Genomic DNA, 19308 nt, shown 5'->3' with positions numbered 1-19308 from the left:
CCACTGAAATAACTTAGGTAGGTGAGGGGGAGAAATAGGAACTGAATTAGGGTGATCACAACGGGAATAAAAAGGAAGGAGCAGAGGGTAGAGACTTCTCAAAAGATGGAACACTGGAACATAGTGTTCCAATAAGATTTGATGAAAAGGGGCAAAACAAATATAATTTCAAGGTTTTGACACTAGGTGGTTGAAGAAATGGTGGGGTCATTGATATTAGGGAAATTGTGAAGGTAGACTGGTTTTGGAGAGCAATTTAATCAGCTCAGTTTGGGAAATCTTGAGTATGGGTTGTTCACAGGTAGAAACATTGACAGTTACGCTATCAGGGAGTCTTACTTTCCCCATTGAAATTCTTTTCAGTTTCTGATGACTCCAGCTCTTCCTCTAGTGTGACCCCTAGAAAGAATGGGTGGCTCACATAGTTCAGACCAACTTTCTTCCTGCTGAATACTGATAATGGAAAGTCAGAGAGGCAGGTGATTATTTCATCTGTCACATACACATTGCTGACACTTGAGGAAGAAAAGGCAAATGCTCAGGAACCTTGCAGGTTCCTTAGGGAGACACTTTCTATTTGAAATGGGAACTAAATGTCCTTATATTATATTTTCTATTTCATCAACCAAGGTTTAGGGAGTGACAACATGACATTTATCCTTTCTCAGAATGAAGTTTGGGGACTGTGGGCTTTGTTCATGTATTCTAAACCAAAAGTTAAGTAAGTTTTCCAGCTCTCTTTTTTATTTCCTACTTTATCACTCAACCCAAGGTAAGGAAAACTTTCTAAAATAATATTAACAACAACAACTAGAAATTCTATAGTACTTTATGGTTCACAAGGTACTTTATACAAATTATCTTACTATCCTTACAACAAGCCTGTAATGTTGATGATATTCACATGCCCATTTTATAGAAGAGGAAACTGAGACTGAGGGAGGTGAAGTAACTTGGCCATGGTCACACAGCCAGTAAGTATTTGAGATGGGAGTTGAACTCAGATCTTTCTGACTTCAAGTCTAGCAGTTCTTCCATGGCATTCCTAGGGGGTGTTGTATTTCTTTAAGGGGAAAAAAATCTTCAAACCTTCAACAAACATCACTTTCTACAATGTTAAGAGGGTATGAAAATAATTAATTAGAATGATAAGTATGAACAAGGTCCCCATGCAAACATTTCTTTCCTCTTTCAACCTTGCAGATCACAGTGTAGATAGAAGGAAGTTTCATTCTTTGTGAAATCCCAGCTTCTGCTAAAGAAACCCCTGGAAGGACTATGAAATAATGGAATCTGATGCAGAAAAGCTTGGGAGTTATTAACTGGATACCAGACAATGATTCAGTCCTCACCCAAAGATTCTCTTAAAATCTATTTTCAGTATGATGCTTCACACAGGACGCTGTTTTTAATTAAAAGAGCTCTAGTCTTATGTCTATGAAATAGTCTTTTAAACACTTTATATACCCATAAACTTATTCATGTTCTATTCCCTAGGTGAAAGGAACACTGTTTGGTAGTTTTGATAAACAAAGAAGCAGTAATCAATGAATAAATGTGTGTGTGTGTGCGCGCGCGCACACACACGTGACTCCCATTAAGACCTTCTTCATTACACATCCTTGGAAAAGGACTATCCCAGGCTTCCTTTTGCATACTGAGAATGGTTAGTGAACATGGCCTAAGGGCATACAGGAAGAAAAATGCACAAATGGATGTGTAAAAATAGGGACTGCACCTAAGATTTCATTTCTATACAGATCTCCAAGATGAGGAATATATCTCTACTAATGAGTTTGTTGAGGAAGAATATAGACAGAGGAGATGGCCAATGATAAGAGTCCCAGCAAGGTAGAACCACACAAGGGAAAGAGACCATGAAACATGTAAAGGAAATAGAGAGGAAGTCAGAGATGTATAAGTCGAATTCAGTGAGAATAATGCCGTAGAGTCAAGTATACTCAAACACACCCAACTGTTATTTTCCAAAGTTGATGCTACTCATTCCAAACATCCCATACCTAATAAGATGTAGACTGAGAAGGAACCTTTGAGGTCATTTAGTCTATCACCTTGTATTTATGAAGTACCTACTTCATGCTGTGCACACTGATAGACACTGATATGAAATGGGCAGCCAAGTGGCACAGAGGATAGAGCACCAGGTCTGGAGTCAGAAAAACTCACCTCTATGAGTTCAAATCTGGTCTCAGACATTTGCTAGTCATCTGACCCTGAGCAAGTCACTTAACCTTGTTTGCCTCAGTTTCCTCATCTGTAAAATGAGCTGGAGAAGTAAATGGCTAACCATTCCAGTACCTTTGTCAAGAAAACCCCAAAGGAGATCACGAAGAGTTGGACATGACTGAAACAACTCAACAACAACTAATAAGGATATGATGTATTTCCTACTCTCAGTAGCCAACATTCTACTGAGGGCAATAACACACACCCTGGCAAATCAATTCAGGATATTCACAAACACCATGACCACCAACTCATGCTGGTACAGAAATACCATGAATGAATTAGCTCATTTCATTCCTCTCAACAACCCTGTGATGAAGGTGCTATTGTCATGCCCTTTTTGCAGATGAGGCAACTGAAGCCCAGAAATTTTGTTACTATAATGTAAAGAAAAAAGTAATTTGTTGGGCGTAAAGCATTAGCCATGAAGGGAATCATAAAAGGCCTATTGTGGGAGATAGAATTTGAGTTGGGACCAGACAGAAGGCAAGGCTATAAGAGGAAGGGTTAAATAGAGATAGAGGATTCCAGGTATGAAGTGCATCCAGACATGTTTTACTTCACTCACTACTAATGATGTGTACTCTCTTCAGCAGAACAATGGACAGAGGCAAACCTAGAGCTGTTTACTACTTGAAAAGGACATGGCGTACAAAACTGGCAAATTCCATGCTTTTCTGTTCATCTTGCATTCATATAGACTCTTGGTCAATTAGATGGAGTCTATGGCTACTGGAATGGAGACCATGGATCCAATTTCCTCGTTCAGATCCTCAACTGCTCTTAACTTATTATTCAGGCTCTGAATACAAGACACCAAAATTAAATTTGAACAATGACACGGTCTTTTGGCTTATGGCAATTCTGCTTTTTCTAACAGTTGTTTTGGCAATATACAAATGTCTCCAATCCACCTGTTTCCAAAATGAAGGGCTTGAACTGGATGACTCTGAGTCTTGTCTAACCCTGAACTCTAGTAATTTTACAAGCCTCATCTGCTCACAAAATGTCATGGATTTTGGACCTGATTTTTAGCCAAGAAACAAATATTCAGAAAATTAACTCTTCTTCTAGTTGCTTTAACAATAGCCAGGCAGCCCAGACTCCCTTTATTGAATCACCATTCAACAATCTGTGATCAGGAAGAAACAGTTTAATCTAATCAAACATCAAGTGATCATAATCATAATGTTTTTAGATGGTAGTTCTATTTTTGAATGTATTCTAGAGGCAGTGAGAGACATTGTGGTGTGGGGCACAAAGGCTAGTCTCAGAACCATAAAAAGCTAGGTTCAGATCTTGTCCCTGAGACATACTGGCTGTGTGAACCAGGGTAAGTCTTAAACTCTCAGTAAGCGAGTCAATTCTGAAAGATGATTAACTGCAGAGAAGGCACCAACCCACATTGGTAGAGGGAAATTTGTCACCCAGGCATTCCCTATACCACTGAATGCCCAGGTCCAGCTTTATCCAAATAATAAAGGTTAATGAAGTACTTTTCATACATTATCTCACTTCCTTCTCAGCACTCCTCTGGGAGGTACCTACTATGTTACAGTGGTTGATATGGTTTTTCATTCTCATGGGCACTCTCGCTTCATCACAGATAGCACTTTCTCATTCTCTGTTAATTTTGTCTGTATTTTGCCAAAGGTCTTCGACAGAGGCTGAAGGCCATCTCTTTTATTCCCAGAAGGGACAAGTTCCTCATTGCATATAGTATATACTCAAGTATATAGTATATACGCAAACACTCCCTAGGGTTCTTGTCCAGGGGTGAGATGCTACTTATTATAATCATGTGAAAACTACCAGGATTTAGAGGGAGATGGAACCTGGGAGCTCATTTAGTCCATCACCTTTATTTCAAAACTAAAGAAACCAATGCTCAGAAATGAAAATGAATGACTAAGGCTTATGTAGGCTAAACACAGTGGAATTGGAGTTTGAAATCTGAACCTCTTGACTCTAAACCCACTATTCTTTCTAACTATACCTCATTGTCTCTTTCATAGTACTCATACTTTGCAAAAACAAAAGCATCAGGGGACTTCCAGAAAGATCTCAAATTAAAAGTTTCCATCTAAGACTACTTCCCATCCTTGTAACTTCAAAGCAATAAGACATACACCAAATCAGGATAGTAAAATTGTACAATGTGAAGGATAGATGAAAGGAAACATGTCCCTATGACCTAATTCCTTTAGAAAAAAAAGTTAAAAAAAATATTACCAGCTAGTCAGTCAATGAAGTGCTTATGAACGAAGTGCTATGAAATGCTGAATTAAGCACTAAAGTTACAAAGAAAGATAAAGACAGTCTCTGAATTCAAGGTTAACAAAAAAGTTGCAAACCCAAGTGATTGGGAGGGTGGTGCTGCCTTCAGTAATAATAAGGAAGTTTTGGAAAGGGTTTTTTTGAGAGAAAGATAAGTTTTGTTTTGGACATACTGAGTTTGAGACATTTACATGACATCCAGTTTGAGACATCTAAAAGGCAGTTGGGATGGGATTAAAGTTTAGGAGGGAGACTCTAGATCTTAGAAGCATCTAGACAGAGACTATAATTGAGCCTCTGGGATTTGAGGAGATCACCAAGCAAAATATTAGAGAGGAAGAAGAGAAGAATGTCAAAGAAAGACCCTTGAAGGACACCCACATTAGTGGGCATGACCCAGAAGAAAAATAATGAAAAAGTCTGAAACAGAAAAGACAGATATGCAGAAATCAGTGTCACCAAAGCCTTCTAAAGAGCAAAGAATATCTAGTAGGAGGAGGTGATGGTGTCAAAGGTTACAAAGAGGCCAAGAAGGATGAGAACTGAGGAAAGATCATTGGGTTTGGCAATTAACAGATCTTTGGTAATTTGGGAGAAAGCAGTGGTATTTGAATGATGAAATTGGAAGCCAGATTGCAGAACATTTAGAAGACAGCAAGAGGAGAGGAAGCAGAGGTACTGAATACAGATGGTTTTTTAAAGGAATTTAGCTGAGAAAGGAAGGACGGATATAGACTGACAACCAGTGGCAATAGTAGGATCAAGAACAGTTTTTGTTTTTGTTTGTGTTTTTAAGGATGGAGGAGACATGGGACTGTTTGTAGGCAGCAGGGAATGAGTCAGCAAATAAGGAGGGATTAGAGTTAGACTGAGGATCATAAGGAAATCTGCTAGAGGAGGCAGGAGAGGTTGGAATCAATGATGCAATTCTACTTTTCTACTTGATAATGACATCCATTATTTGAGATTGAAAGAAAGGAGGAGAGAGTGGAGCAAGATGTCAGAGGTATATTACATGAGTAGACAAGGGGGAGCTCTTAGAAAATGGCTTCCTTTTTTGTACAGTAGGAGGTTGGATCTTTAGTAGAGAAGGTGGGAGACATGGAATGGGAGACCTGAACAGGGAAGAGAACGTTTTCAACTCAATTACCAAGAATGGGATAAGAGAAATCAAGGAAAAGTATAAATATTTCCTTGTAAAAGTGAGGGCCCAGGTGAGATAAAAAAAAGCTTGCAATGACTCAGTCATCACAATTTTGGGACTTATTCTTGTACAATGATAGGAGAAAAGGACTGAGATAGCAGGAGCCTGGCACAGCACGGTCAGTGATAAGATAAGCAAGGGAGGGATTCAGAGAATAGAATAGAGGTTTCAACTTGTTCAAGGGATGAGAATGTAGCTAGTGCCAAGGTGATGGTCTGGGAAAGAACTGAGCAGTGGAAGAATTGGAGGTCATAGTATAGAAAAAGAACAAAATTATCAGGTTTAAAGGCATAGGGGAAAATGGAATGATAAATGTGATCAGATGAAAGAATTCTATTGGTTCTTATGAAAGCAAAATGTGCGTAACAAAATGTCAAAGGTATGGCAATACTTGTACGGAGTCGAGCTGGAATGAAGTCATGGGAACCAAGTAGACTGAGAAACTATAAGGTCAAGGTATTTGAAGGAACATAAATATGAATAACAAAGTCTCCTAGTGTGATGGTAGAAATTGGGGTGGACATAAAGATCATGAGGCAAGCACTGAACTCCTTGGGGAAGTTGGGGGAATATGCCAGCAAATAATATTTCCCAGATCTCTATTAGGAAGAAATTTAAATGATATATATTTTAAAGGAGGAGAGACTGCTGGGTATGAATGGTTTTAGGAGAGTCTGAATATGGCAAGGGGGAATAAGGAATATTTTGACCCTCCTATCATAACCAATGAGTCAGAGGTATAAGATACAATGCAGTCAGTACTGGAAAAATTCACGAAGAAAACAGTATGTCCATCATGGCAGGAAGCTACAGGGTGACCCAGTGCCTCTTCATGTTCTTACCCATATTCAGACTATTCTCTTGTTCAAAAGGCAACTTTATCATGGATTCTAAGTTATATACCCATAATGGGAGCTGATAGTTAAGAATGGGAGAGTATAATGGGAATATAAATTTTTAAGATCTTCCCTGTCCCTAGGCTTAAGTGCACCTGGAGCCTGTGGTGGGAGGCTTGATTTCAGGAGATACTTTGTGATTGGGCAGTGGGTCAAGAAGGTTGTTACATTCTCTGAGCCAGGAGAAGGTTATATAAGCCCTGATGGGAGGCTTTGCTCTGGGGCTCACTTTGAGAAGTGTTGTGTGACTTGACCAGTAAAGACTCTGGGCAGCTGTTGAGAGACCCCAGCTTTGAAAACCCAGATGTTGATGCTTCCCTCTCTGGTAACTGTGATTAGGTATGGATAGATGTAATGTTTGGACAGTTTGGAAGCCTGTCTGCTTGATCTGTTTCTCTGTCTTGTAACTTCTGTTTGTATACTCTGTAGTTCGGGGTGCTGACCTTTTCCCCCTGAACTAGGTAAATGATATATGTTTGATTGATTAAAGTAAGTTTGGTAACCCATTTTGAGTTGCTTTCCTTCAGCAAAGCAGATCTAAGAACCTGTGATGGCAGCCGCCCTGGGTATGGTAGTATGCTTGCTGCTACAGAGATGGACCTTCAGTTGTAGAACTTTTTACAATCCTGTTCAAGACAGAAGTGAAGGGCGAAATATAAGCACAGCTGTGATAGCATAGCTTCCCATTGTAGTGGTAAACAGCAATCACCAAGTTGAATACTATAGCTTAATGAGGAATTGTTGAATTTATTTTATTGTAGTGGTCAGAAGTATAGTTCTAAGATGTAAGTGAGGATTGAAGAGTGCTATATGGAACTGAAGGGAAGGGGGGAGAGAGAGAGAAAGAGAGAGGGAGGGAGAGAGAAAGAGGGAGAGAGAGAGAGAAATTTAGCTTCTATTCAAATAAATCAATAGTGAAATAGCTCAAGAAGAAAAATAACCATCTAGAAATGTACACATTATAATAAACAAATATTATAAAATGAATGATAGTAACTTGAAAATCCTTGTTAAAAAGGAAAGCAAACTAATAAATTCTCTGGGACCTCCAGAAGTGATAAAAACACACGTAAAAACAAACAAAACAAATCATTTCAATAGAATGATCCTGAACAACAAAAAAATATTTTCTAAAAAGAAATATGGGGTCTATATTAAGGCAGAAATCAGAGGTCTTAAAGAACAGATTGAAAAAAATTTAAAATAAAGTATACAACTTAGAACTTATGACAAATAATTTTCCCAATATCTAAGAAGCTCAAGAAAAGAAAATGGTAGATTTAGAATGCAAAAAAAATGGAAGTAGAAGAAAAGCTGACAAAATACAGCACTATAAAAGCACATGAGTTCTATGATATGTAAGTAAGTATGCACAAAGATAATTTAAGAACAATTGGTATCCCAGAAAAAAAAAAAAACAAACTTGATGAAATAAGAAGTTTGAATGCTGTACCTCAGGAAATTTAGAAAACTGATTAGAAATAATGGAAAGGGGAACACAATACAATGATAGCCTTTATAGGCTGCCTAAAGAAAGAAACCGCCAATTCATGGGAGAAAGATTATCTTTTTGACAATAAGAGCTAGATGAACTGGAAAGCAGTAGTGGAGATGTTTAGTTTATATCCTTAGCTTATACCATATACAACCATGGCTCCAAATGGATCAATGATCTAAATGTAAATAGTCACATCAATATGAAATCCTAATTTTAATCATATTTTATTGCTCTATTTTGATTTTATATCATCTTCACTTTTACACATATTCTTCATATCCTCACACAGCAGGTAGTGTCTTTATAATGAATATTTTTTTTAAAAAAAGAAAAGAAAATGAGAACAACAAAGTTAATTAATACATCATCCAAGTCTAAAATTCTATATGACATTCCACTTCAGAATTTCCCCACTTTTTGCAAAGTATGGAGGGATGTATACTTTCGCGGTTCTTTACTGAAGCCAATTCTTTTTTTAAAAAAAAAATTATTTAGATTGTTGTAATCATTGTGTATATTTTTTATTTCTGCTTCTTTCACTCAACATCAGCTAAAGTTAGTTGTGATAATTTCTGAATTTTTCATAGTCATCAATTTTTATGAAATAATAATACTCCATTACATTTACAAACCAGTTTGTTAAGCCAATCCCCACTCTCTAAGTATTGACTTTATTTCCAGTTCTTTGCTCCCACAAAAATTACTGTTAGGAATATTCTGTCATGTATGAAATCTTTCTGTCTTCAATACCTATGGAGCATATGTTTACCAATGGGATCTCTACATGAAAATTATGGACATTTTAAATGCCTTAAAAAATGTCATTCCAAATTGTTTTCTAAAGTTGTTGGACCAAATTGCAGATCAACCAAGAGAATGTTGGTGTGTTAATCTCTCCATAAACCCTCCATTAAAATACTGACTTCTCATATTCTGTAAAAATCTGGTAGTGGTTTCCTCTCCAAAGTTACCTCGTATTTGAGTATATATCTGGTATACACTCCCCCCCCATTACAATGTAAGTTATTGATAGTAACAGTGTTTTCCACATAACAAGCATTTAATAATTTTTTTTTAATTTTTACTGATGGATAGAAAAGAAAACCTCAGAGTAACTTTGGCTTTGATTTTTCACTTGTATCATTTTTTTCATATACCGTCATTTGAATCTATTTGTTGAAAACTACTCCCCTCCCATCTTTTGCCCACTTATTCTTTGGAAAATGGTTTATGACCATATATATGGTGTTACTTCCCATATATTTTAGATATTATATTCAAATAAAGCATTTGATGTGCATTTTCCCCCAATCAGAACTTTCCCTTCTATTCTAACCTGCACTGATTTTGTTCATGCAAAAAAAAAATCCTATAATAATTCAATTTATTTCATTCTTTTTTTGATCACCTCTACCCCCTTGTTGGATTAAGAATCCCCCCAATACATGGACACACAACTGTGAAAGGAGCCTGATCTCACTTACTCATATATTTTTAAACAGAATTGCTTTTAACATCCAAGTTCTATGTCAGTTTTTGATATTATTATAGCACATAGTTTAAGATATTGGTTTAAACAATTTCTGCCTAACTGCTTTCCAGTTTTGTGAGGAATTCTTATTAAATAAAGAGTCCTTCTCAATTCAAAATTAATTTTATTTCCTATTAAGCCAACTGTGCTTAATTTGGTGTCTATAAACTTATTTATTTGGGTTTTAAAAAATTTTGATAATGGAATTCCAATATAATTTGTTCTCCTCATAATCCTCTTCATATTAATTTATGCATTTAAATACATTATTTTAAGAAAGGGTCCATAGGTTTTTAGCAAGTTGATAAAGGTTGCATGACACATATGTAACCTGAACCCAGGTATTCTTTAATCCAAGACCATCTGGCCTTAATACCATATGAGCCTTTATCACAAATCCCAGTAATGAAAGCCCTATCTCTTTCTGTTTTTATCTGCTGGCTGAAGGAAGCCCCAGCATGAAGAGAGGGTTTGGTGCATGCCTTAGAGCTACTGACCATGAAATACCTTGCCATCTCCACGGTTCAAGTACAATGCTTTCTCTGATGTGCTAACATACTGAGGCACTTAATCAAGGTTTGCCTATGTTGTAAAGCATGACTAACAGGACCAAAACCCCTGGGTGCCCCAGCTTTTCAATGGCCTTTCTCATCATAATATTCTTTCATCCTTCCCATAGATCTGCCTTGTGTCATAACAACTAGAGAATGACACATGTGGAAGACAGAACACAATGAAACCCTGGTAGAGGAATGCTGCCAGCTCAAAAGCCCTCATTCACATGGGCCATGATGAGTGATGATTTCATTGTCTCCGAACCATTTAAATCAGAAAGGATACAGTCTTAGAAGCCCAGCTTCTAATTATTTCATGGGTTAAGCATCATTTGATGGGGCATCACAGAATGAATAGAAATAGGCTTGGAATACCAAGATGTTGTTTTGAACATATTTTGGGCATGTCTGTCAACAAATGAGAATCTGAATGTCAAATGACCTTTGTGAGAGCCCACTGGAGAATGGTGGCATGCCCACCCAGAAAATAAAAGACAGGGAGTGTGCAGTGGCCACCAGGGGCCAGCAGTGAGGGTGAGTCAGTACTGATGGGCATGCTGCCCATCACCTGCCCAGCTCCAGATCTCTGTCAGCACTCATCCTCTTGACTTCTTAATTGTCTCTGTTCAGGGGCTGTGTCAAATAGTTTTCCTTTGCCTGTGCTCACTGTGTATTACATCTTTTAATCAGTATATATAATTACTTACCACAATCTGCCATGCCAGATTTTCTAAGCATTAGTCTAATTAACTTAAGCTTGATAATTATGTTTCAGATTCCATAACAGTATGTGCAGAACCCACAGATTATGCTGCCAGTTTAGTTGATTCTGATAACATGTTCTCTCTGACAGGTTGGTTTTATAGGCTTTTTTTTTTTTAAACTCAGCAATAATTATATTGGGTTCAAAGTATTCCTCAAAATAAAATTAGTTTGTTTCTAAAGATAAGTTATCAAATAATTAACACAGATCAGATCTGAAATGTAAAGTTTCTGCTTATGTGTATATACTCAAATATGTTCTTTGCTAATGGATGAGAACGCGTTTGAAGATATAGGGACTTGGTGGGCAAAGCAAATAAGTGTTCTTTATTTCATTTGGCATCAGCTTCACATTGTTGCATTCCTTTTCTCATCAGAACCAGGGAAATAAGAGAAAGAGAGAGGAATAAAACAAATTATCTCCTGGGTCCTGCCTCTCCATTGTGAGAAAGGTTCATTTTTTTACTTGGACTGGTGCATGAGTACAGATGTATAACTCAGTCATGCTGTCTCCCTCTTCCCTCCCTGTCTCCCACTCCCATGTCTACCATAACAACACAGGATCATAGATTTAGGGCTGGAAATGCTCTTAATTATTGTGTGCATAAATAAATACATACATATATCGATATATATATAGTCTAATTAACTTAAGCTTGATAATTATGTTTCAGATTCCATAACATACATATATATGTGCAGAACATATATATGTATGTATGTATCTATCTGTCTGTCTATATATATACATATATACGCACATATATGTTTGTATGCTGTAGTTGCTGCTGTTCAATAATTTCATGACTCTTTGTGACCCCATTTGGAATTTTCATGTCAAAGATACTGGAATGCTTTTCCATTTTCCGCTCCAGCTCATTTTACAGATGAAGAAACTGAGGCAAACAGGGTTGTTACTTCCTTAGAGATACATAGCTAGTAAGTATCTCAGGCCAAATTTGAACTTAGGAAGATGAGTCTTCTAGCCACATAGTGACTTAGTTTTAAAATGTAACATTTTCTGTTTTATTTTATTTTAATTTATTATGTTAAATATTTCCCAATTACATTTTAATCTAGTTTCCTGCTTCATTACAAGGTGCTGTGGGCTGCCACATTTGATGCCTGAGATCAAGATCAATGCTCTCATTTCCCTAATAATTAAACTGAGTCACAGAGAAATTAATTGACTTGCCCAGGGTCACAGGGGTTAGGTAAGCAGCAGGGTTTACTTAGAGCCATGTCTGTTGAATATAAATCCAGATCTTTTTTTCATCACACCATGCTGTCTCAACCCAGAAGGACTGAGGAGGCCAGTCTCTGAAAGACCAGGAAGAATCTGAAGCTTAATGTTGATTTGGCAAGGTGTGAAACAGGACGTGACTGAGGACCAGCTTTCTCTTCAGGGTGATTATACCATTTGGTGGACTGAACTGAACTGAACTGAATTGAATTGAATTGAACATAGCTGTTACTATTCTGCTCTTTGTCAACCTCACAAAGCAATACTGGACTAAAATATAATTTGCCAACGATGTAAGGGATAGAAAAATGATATAACCTTGTGACTGGAAAGAGAACAAGATGTAGAGACATTTTCATCATCACAAAAAAGTCAACATTCTAAGAATCTTGATGGGGGGAGGGATGTTTGTTTTTAATTGGTGTGTGCAGAGGCTCCCTCATGTAGAGCAAAGACTCCTGGGTAACTTAGACTCTTAGAGACTTGCCTGGGGCACCAAGAGGTTAAATGTATTGCCCAGAGTTATGTAGCCAGTATGAGCCAGAAGTATGACTGGAACCCAGGTGCTCCTGACCTCAAGGCTGGCCTTCTTTCTCTAGAACTAATTGACTCTCCAGAGGATGAAAACTATTCTTCTGTAAAGACCATGCTAAGAGAAGAACAAAGAATCAACAACACCCCTATGAAGAGATGGAAGCTTAGAGCTCATAGGAAGAAAAAAATCCTAAGAAGATTCTCATAAAAGTTCTGATGGTCTCAGGTTGATCCAAAAAAATAAAAAGGCAGGCCTTTGCTGATGTTAGCCAATCAAGATTCTCAAGTTAACTGAAAGTGAGGGTTGTTTAGACAAGTAACAACAGCAAGCTGCATTTACATGATGTTTCTCATATTGATACAGATCCTAACCCACTGGCCCATCTCCCCATCAGCTCATTTTCTGTGTGTTGTCTTTCCCATTAGAATGTAAACCCCTTGAGGGCAGGGATTGTCTTTTTTTTTTTGTTTGTATTTCTATTCCCCCAGTTTCTGCACAGGGCCTGGCACATAGTAAGCACTTAACAAAGGTTTTCTGCCTTGTTAACTGCAGTTTATAGCACGATTTCCTTTTTATAAATTTTTTTTTCTATTGTCTGTAGTTACACCCCTGGTTACTTGAGAATCAGAGTTTGCAAAGGGGATAACTCTAAGGTGTTTTATATTTTACATACTATCTATGCTAATAACCTGGGTTAAAATATTTCCCTGGGGACAACTGCACTAGTTTTATTTGCTGAATAATCCCATAACTCTCCCCAGAAAACCCCTAAAACTTGAATTTGGATTCCATCCACCTCCCAACCCCCCACTTCCAGAACAGGGTTTTTTAATCTGGTTTCTATTATCTTGTGATTTTTTTAAACAAAATATTTTTAATTTTTAAAATGCTTTTAAAAATATTTAAAAATGCATAACTATTTCATTATGATTGGTTTCCTTTGTGAAAGTATGTAATTTTTTTTGCATTTTAACACATTAGTTTTTACTCATTTCTTTCTTTCCTTCTTTTTCTTCTTCCTTCTTCCTTCCTTCCTTCCTTCCTTCCTTATTGTCTATTTATTATGAAGTCCACAGGCTTCCTTAGACCCTCAAAGGGCCTAGGACACATAAAGATTAAGAACCCCTGGATTAGAGGAAAGATCCCAGTGCAATCAAGTTTCCTCTGAGGACATGAATGCTAATTCCTTTCACTAACCTCCATGCCTTTAACCCAAACAGAAGGAAAATAAGAAGGTGCTAGAGGAGAAAGTCTTGCCCCTGAGCTAGCCTGGGCATGTTTGAGGAGGATGTTGGCTCTTCCCTTTTCTGTTTGGGAGAGTTCCCGTTTAGTCTTGGATTGCTTTTCCCCTCCAAAACACCCAACACAAGGGGGTAATTCTGAGGAAACTGATTGATAGAGATTAAAATGGTTGAGTGGGAAGACCAAGGATCTGGAATCCAATCTTAGATCTAATCTAATCCTGAGGTTCTCTCTCATCTCCATTGGCATCACTGAGAGTTGAACCCAACTGATAACTGAACAATAATCTCTTCCCTAAGTTTTCAGATATATACTTAGTAGTTTACATGCTGTATCCCCCAGGATAATGCAAATTCCTCGAAGTCAGGGATTGTTTCATGTTCCCAGTGCCAAGCATTGTACCTTGTGCACAGTCAGCATTTAATAAATGCTCACTGGATCCAATAGGACTAACACATTATAGCCCTTTCCTCTCCCTCAAACCATGCCTCACTCTCTTTAAACCTCCTGCCTAATTCATCTCTCCTCAGGGTCCCCATACCTATTTATTGACCTGTCCTGTGACTCTGAATATCATCGTCCCTGATTTGTCCTTCATCCTTATTCCATTAATACTTGGTGCTTACATATGCTCTCCTCAAGGAGGGCAAGTATTTCTGTTATTCTGTGTATATGGGATTTTTCACTAGGCAGGTTTCTGGTAGGTGGAGACCACATTTCTTACTTTGTAAGTTTCTGCCAGGGCTAGTGAAAGAAAAGGTATCTCATGCCTCAACAAACCACTAATGGACAGCAATGCTCCCAAAGACTGGAGATCAGAGTTCTAACTGTCTTTCTTAGACTGGGACAAATTCAGTATTGGGGGTCATAGAAATCAATCAGTCAACCCAAAGTACTGATTGATGATGATCACTAGAGCTAAAAAGACAAAAATGAAACAGTTCTTGCCCTCAAGGAGTTTATAGTTGATTAAATAAAAGAAGTAGGTCAAGAATCTGAGCACATGGTAGAAAAGAGGCTGAGTTCGACAGCTGGCAGTCCATCTTCCTCAATGTCAAATTCTGGCCCCTCTGGGGAGGGGGAAGATGAACCCAGAGAGAGGAGTTTCCTAACACCAGTCCCCTGATGGTGGCAGCCCAAGGCACTTGCAATAAATGCAATCAGAGAATTTTGAGGTAAGGCTTGCAGAGGAAGCATATCTCCCACTCCAGCAAGGGCAATCCCCTACCCACCCTTATGACAATACCCTGAGGCAAAGCTTTGTTCTACTCATGCCAGTTTTTACACTGTAATGCACCATAAAGTTTTGGGGGGCTTTGTTTTCCCCTGAATTTTAGACTCACACTCATGTTTCTACATACCATAGTGGAAATGAGGATGGGATTGCTCCCCCATGAAAGTACCATCATGACTCTGTGACCTCTCTTCACAGGAAGCTGCTTAATATTCTACCAGCCTCCAGTGAATGAGCCTCAGAGCACCACCGATACACAGCGGGGCTGGAAATCCACTTGTATCTCATTTCCCTCTGTGATTCTACCTCAATTAATAGGGTTTTTTGCATTTCACACACGAGCAGCTGCGTTACTGAAACACACAATCCCTTCCCAAATTTAATAGCTGAGATACCTTCCTTCCTGATTCTACAAATGAAAGCAAATCATCATCTTCTTGTAGCACAAAGCAATTAAAATTCTTTGTGCACCAACTCTGCTTTCCCTCAATGTTGCCTGGACCCTAAAGGTCCAACATTCTGCACATAATCATTTCTTGGAAATGATCTGTTGCAGAGGGCTTCAAAAGGCCGAAGGGTTTAAAATTCTCAAAAAAAAAAAAATCAATTGATTCCCATTTGTCACAGTGAGAAGTTTTAAATTGTGGTCATCAGATGAACACTTTAAATTAGAAAAAGATTGATTAGCATAATTCTTAAAGATCTGAACTATAAACTCACAGAAAGCCCTCTGAGTGGATTGATGATACAGAAAGGAGATGAGGAAAGCTCTAATTAGTGAGGGGGTGTCCATATTTCTCTAGGCAAGTGCAGAAAGAGAGGGAGGAAGTGATGGATGGACTGACAACTTTAATGCAGTCCCGTTACTACAGTTCTGACTTGTCAGTCTCGATGGTGATTGGCTGTGTTATCCCTTGAATAGTTCTGCTCACATCTGCAGGCAAAATCTGGAGCTCTGACTTTTCTATGCATTTGGACTATGATTTCTTAGCCAACACCAAAGCATCTAGCATCAGGGTGCCTAGACGTTCCCTAAACATCTCTGAAACATATATACAGTTGGAATGGGCAGTCTTCTATGGAACCAAGGCCAGGGACTTTACGTTCACATGAGTCCCACTGTTTTCTGCCCCATTTCACTGCTATTCAAGTTTTCTATGAAATTGCTTATGGTTGGCATATGTTTATTATTGTCAAGGGAAATTTCATTTTCCTTCTGGTTGAAATGAGTTCTTTTATTTTTTTTAAATTGGAAGGCCTCATCATCAATAAACATTTCTGGAGTACCTACTGTGTGCGGAGAAGGTAGGGACACAATGGGTTTAATCAATGAATGCACAAACATTTGTTTAACATCTACTATGTGCCAGGTACCACACTAGGCTCTGAGCATACATAGATAAAAAATGCAATCACTTTTTGCTTTAGAGGAGTTTACATTCTACTCGTAGAGACAACATATATACATATGAGCATATATGAAATGAATTACATATCTATATGTCTATATCAATAAGCAATAATAAACAATAATCAATTATGTGCTATACATGCTAAGAGCTAGAATACGAAAATAAAAAGGAAGCAGTGTGCACTCTCAAGGGACTAATGGTTGGAGGGCAATGTATCCAAAGACAATAATAGATAAAAAATTAATAAAAGGTAGTTTGGGGAGGGAAAGGACCATAAGTTGAGAGATTCAGGCAAGGATTCCAATAGACAGACCATGGTGCTTAAGGAAAGCCATGAAGTCTACAAGACCTAGCAGCTGCCTTGAGGGACATACAATCAACCCGTACAAGTCAAGATACATTGGTAGGATGAATGATTCAAGGCACCATGGTGTTGAATGTTGTCAAAGTGGTTTCCAGGCTGAAGAAGGATGAGTCATCAGTGACCTTGGTCTGAAGTAGTCTGGGAAAAATTTTGTGATAAAGGCAGCATGTGAGTTTGGTTTTGGGCTGAGCCCAGAGGCATGACTAAGGCTCATTCATTTCAGAGTAAACTAGTTTGGGAAAGACACTGACAAACTAGTGAACATCCAGGAAAGACAACCCGGAATGGCAAAGAATCTCAAGCACATGCCACATAAAGGACTTGGGGATGTTTATCCTGGTGAAGAGAAGGCTCAGGAGAGACATGATAACTGTTTTCTGGACTACCATGTAGAAGGGTTAGACTTGTTCAATCTAATTCCAAAGTACTGAAAAAGGCAAAACCCTTGGAAATTAGAACGAGGCAGCTCAATGTTTGGGAAAAAATCCTGACAATTAGAATTTCCAAAAACACAAAGAACTGTATGCTCCCAGACACTGGAGGTCTTCCAGCAAAGCCAGGAGACTACTTGTCAGACACTATAAAAAGCTTTTTTTGTCATTTGTAGGATGGATTACATGGCAACGAGGATACCCTTGAACCATAAAATTCTCTGATTCTGGGCATGGGATTTGGAAGAAACCAACCAAAGGGTAGGACAGTCTTGGAGCTCAGTGTATTTAAGATACCTAGAGGAGGAAGACAGATTAGATGAATATACACATATAAAGGCAGCCAATGTTATTTGTTTTGTGCATTTAATTTTTTTTTTCACAAATTTCGGGATGTGGTTCAATTGGCATAAAAAGACAACCCATGCCCTGAAAGATAATGTTCTCATTAAGGGAAGCAATAAAACCAAGCCTTAGCTAAAGTGGTGTTTATTTTGCTGGTAACACTCTTACTGGTACCATACAGAATAAATCACTTAGTGACTGTAATGGTCTCCTGGCAGTCTCAGCCTATTGAAATCCCCACCTATCCTTCAAGGTTAAGATCAAATGCTAGATCGTCTTCTTTTCAGGAGCTTCCCAGTTTAGGAATCAATGAGAATGAAATGATTGATATGACATCATGGTTTGACTGATTAATGAGATATAGACAAGGAATCAAAAGACTGTATCTTGTATTTTACTTAATTAGTATTATGTCTTATCTCCTTTCATGACTGTGAGGTACTTGGGGAAAGAGAGCCTGTGAATTCTCATATGTATATTCTTAGCACCTAGAATGAGAGGCAGAGTGAAAAGAACACTGACTTTAGAGTCAGAGGACTTGGGTTCAAGTCCCGCATGACATTGGAAAGTACCTTCCCCTCTCTATGTATTAGTTTTCTCATCTGTAAAATAGAGGAGTTGGACCAGATGGTCATTGAAGTTACTTCCAGCTCTGGATTTGTGCTTTGTGTTCCTTTGGAACAGTGTCTTACACATAGCAGGCACCCAATACATATCTGTTGACTTGCATTGAGAAGATGAGGCATCAAAAAGCTATGGGAGTAAAGCGAATAGAAAATTCCACTAATTGGCTGTGTTCCACAAGATTCACTTACCCCCAGATCTCATGGCTTCAAAGTATCAGATACTAGGAACATACATTTATAATTGGGAGGTACTTAGGCATTGTCTAGCCTGATGCATTTCTTTTACTATTGAGAAAACTGTCACCAAGAAAAATTTTAAGTAATTTAGCAAAAGTAGCATTTGAACCCAAGACAGCCAATGTAAAAATTCAGCGATGTTTCCACTACACCAGACTACTTAATCAAATCTGGCTCATTTTAGAATGTAAGCTTCTTCTGGGCAGGCACAATTTTGCCTTTACATTCATATTCTTAACACTTAGCCCAGTACTTGGCATATAGCAGATGCTTCATAAAATATCATTGATGCATCGAGAGAAAATATGGTTTCTCACCAAAAACCCCTAGGGACATTTGGGGAACAGGTTATAAAGTGGATAATCTGGCAGTTATGGTGTGTATTTTATAGAAATATTGGGACAAGAGTGAAGGTCATATTTGCTGTACTTTCTTACACATGATATCTGGCTGGATCAAAGATTATGTAAAGAATAAAGGGCAAACACACAGTTTTGGTCATCTGACCCACCTTTCTCACTCAGGAGATCTAAGCAGGCTCTTGGGTATTGACAGTCTGCTCATCTTAGCTCCAGAGAACCGAATATGGAATGCAGACCCCTCTTCTCAGGAGAAAAGTGTGACTATGACAGAGAATCTTATATTTTCTTTCAAATGCCATAATTTAATG

At 38.1% G+C, this 19308-nt stretch overlaps 1 protein-coding gene across 27 annotated transcripts in view; it reads right to left on the bottom strand.

Annotated features, from left to right (window-relative positions):
- FHIT (fragile histidine triad diadenosine triphosphatase) overlaps positions 1-19308 on the bottom strand; it is a 1710176-nt gene that overhangs the window by 64930 nt on the left and 1625938 nt on the right. The gene's annotated exons all lie outside the window — the stretch shown is intronic.

The sequence above is a fragment of the Petaurus breviceps genome, unplaced genomic scaffold (assembly GCF_028583685.1).
Source record: "Petaurus breviceps papuanus isolate PSGF00001 unplaced genomic scaffold, PetGlider_PUasm1.0 174, whole genome shotgun sequence".
Taxonomy (NCBI): domain Eukaryota; kingdom Metazoa; phylum Chordata; class Mammalia; order Diprotodontia; family Petauridae; genus Petaurus; species Petaurus breviceps.
Note: the sequence above shows the minus strand (reverse complement) of the source record. Positions and strands in the feature narration are given on the sequence as shown.